Consider the following 2,748-nt stretch of genomic DNA (forward strand, 5'->3'; position numbering starts at 1 on the left):
GGGGTCAAGGCTTCAACACATGAATTGATGTGGGGGACTATAATTTAGTCCATAGCAATTTGTAACAGCCTTCCAATCCCAAATCTGAAATTTTGTCTTCTTTTAACTGAACCTAATTGGATAATATTTTTACAGAGGATTTCTTAGGATTAATACTTCCTTGGGAGCACAGCACTAATCAACAGTTGCTAAAAAATTAAAGTCTTTGTTAATTTCTGAGATAATGAATTCAATTGTTACACTTGTCTTTAACAAGAAAAGAAATTTACGGCAATTAGGAAGAAAGTCTCTGCCAAAAACAGCAATTGATTAAAAAAGAAAAGAAAAAGAATACCCTGAAACTGTTGCAGCAGGTATAGGTACTATATTTTAGAGTAGCAGATCCAAAATGTTTCAAACAAGATTTATATATTTTTTCATATTCTTTTCTATTTCCATAGCATATGCATTTCAGCATCTAATCAACTTAATGCAGCCACACTTGGCAAACAACAGCTCTTATACTCTATTTACAAAGTGACTCTCACAATAATTTTAAACGGACTCAAATATTCAACGACCTTTTGGAAAATATACTCTAACTGACTTAGATAAGATGAATGCTGATGATTGCCATTCTTCATGAGAACCAACGTTGGAAGAAGTACCAGGGAGTTGAGAGAACCAGAGCAGGGAGTTGGAAACCCAGTGGCATCTGTGGCTTGCTGTAGCCTTCATGTGTGTTGCTGATCCTAATGATAAAACATGCAGAGAGAAGTTTTAGAAATAAATCCTCACAACACTCCATCTCAAGATATCTGTAAAACACCTGCAAGACTGACTTGCTCTGCTGCCTCTTTGTGACTACACCTGACTTTTGCCAGAATAAGTCGCCTGCCAGCTTACTCCCATTCTTACCAAACTGCCTTGTCTCGAACATGATCAAACCTGGCCTAGTGATGCCTAAACTCAACCAAGAATTCTCTGCTCCCCAGTAATTTGTATGCCTAAGTTCCTCTAGGCACCACACCACTTGGTAGGGTGAGGGGTGGTCTAGACAAGATGAAGGTCAAGACAAGGTGGAGAACGGGGGAAAGGGCACGAAAAGCCATAAACGATTGAGGCCTAGTTCAACTTTCTCCCTTTCCTTTCTTCCCTTATTCTCAATCCCCCACTGCCAGCTCTGTTTCACAGAGGTGTGTTATGGGTAGAATTATGTCCCTCCAAAATTGATATCCTGAATATCAATTCAGGATAGTTGAAGTCCTCACACCTAGTACCTCAGAATATGACTGTAGTTGGAGACAGAGCCTTTAAAGAAGTGACTAAGCTGAACTGGAGTTGTTAAGGTGGACCCTAAACCAATATGACTGGTGCCCTTATCAGACGAAATTTGCACACAAAAAGAGACACCAGGGTTGCTCATGCACAGAGGAAAGACCATGTGAGAACACACCAAGAAGATGGTCATCTACAAGCCAAGGAGAGAGGCCTCACAAGAAACCAACACTGGAGACACCTTGATCTTGGACTTCCAGCCTCCAGAATTGTGAGAAAATAAATTTCTGTTGTTTAAGCCACACAATCATAACGCTTTTATTATGACAGCCTCAGCAAATTAACACAATATATTTAATCAAATCCTACTACATTACTGTATGTTTTCTCTTACTTTTTCCTATTTAACAGCTTTCAATCAGGTTTTTTCAACCAATTCTCATGGACCCACTCCATTACAAGCAGAGAATGACAGCATACGCAAAGGCACTGAGGCATAAGAGTGGACAGGTTCGGGAAACTACAGGTGGCTTGGAGGCAGCACTGTGATAAGAGGAATCAAGGCATCCTGGAAGCCCTCAAATGTGCAAGAACCTGTAAAGACCCCAGAAAATTTCAGCATTTGATTATCAAATATGATGTTGTTCCCCACGCATTCATAGAAGTGCAGTTTATGTCAATTACACATGTACACGTTTGCAGTCGCTGTTTAGAAAGAGATTGTGACCTGAGGCATTTCACCAGCAGAACTCATTAAGTTGAATATCTTTATAGCTTTTCTTTAGAACAAATTCAAAGAACAAAATATGCACATGACTTCAATATAAGAGCATTTACCGTAACATTGTCAACAGACAAAATTATAACAAATTTAGTTTAAAATATTAATTGGCCATTATTTGTGACTCCAGCACTGGGTAACACCTCATTCTGTAAAATAGAATGAGTGTTCTGATCAGCTGAGCAGAGGAAGCTGACTTTATAGACAGAAAGGGATTGAAGAAAACAGAAAGCAGATTGGTCATTTCAATATTACTTTCCTTGTAAAGGTGAGAGCAGAGGATACTTCCTTATCTTGCCAGGTAAAACTAGCTTGTCTGGGGATTTGGCTATTATCTCTCTCTCTCCTAATTTCTCGGAAATTTAGGTAAACAACTTACTTTCAGATTGGTGGCATGGAGCTTCAGCCAGAGTGGCTTTGGTTTAGTCTGTTGAGCCTAGTGCAGAAACTCAGTCCAAACCAAAGGCCTCCTAAAACTTTTACTTAACACCATGCACTCTTATGAATGCACATCTCTGATCCTCGGTCAGACTAACTGGTTCAAGAACAAATCTCAATAATCAGAAGCCTAGCATTTCCTATCATTAATGAGACATAAAGGGGTAAATATCTAAATTTTCAAAGTAGTTAATAGGTCAATTGACTTATATGCAGGTGGTGAGTAACAGTAAAAAAAAAAAAAAAAAAAAAAAAAAAAAAAAAAAAAAAAA

General features: G+C 38.5%; 1 long non-coding RNA gene across 1 annotated transcript in view; it reads right to left on the minus strand.

Moving 5' to 3' along the window:
* Nucleotides 1-398: 398 nt before the first annotated feature.
* Nucleotides 399-2,748, minus strand: part of LOC111521060 — a 6,955-nt gene continuing 4,605 nt past the window's right edge. Inside the window, exon 3 of the long non-coding RNA XR_002724850.2 lies at nucleotides 399-731. This is a non-coding gene — a long non-coding RNA (uncharacterized LOC111521060). The remainder of the gene's footprint in view (nucleotides 732-2,748) is intronic.

Source organism: Piliocolobus tephrosceles, chromosome 7 (assembly GCF_002776525.5).
Source record: "Piliocolobus tephrosceles isolate RC106 chromosome 7, ASM277652v3, whole genome shotgun sequence".
NCBI lineage: Eukaryota > Metazoa > Chordata > Mammalia > Primates > Cercopithecidae > Piliocolobus > Piliocolobus tephrosceles.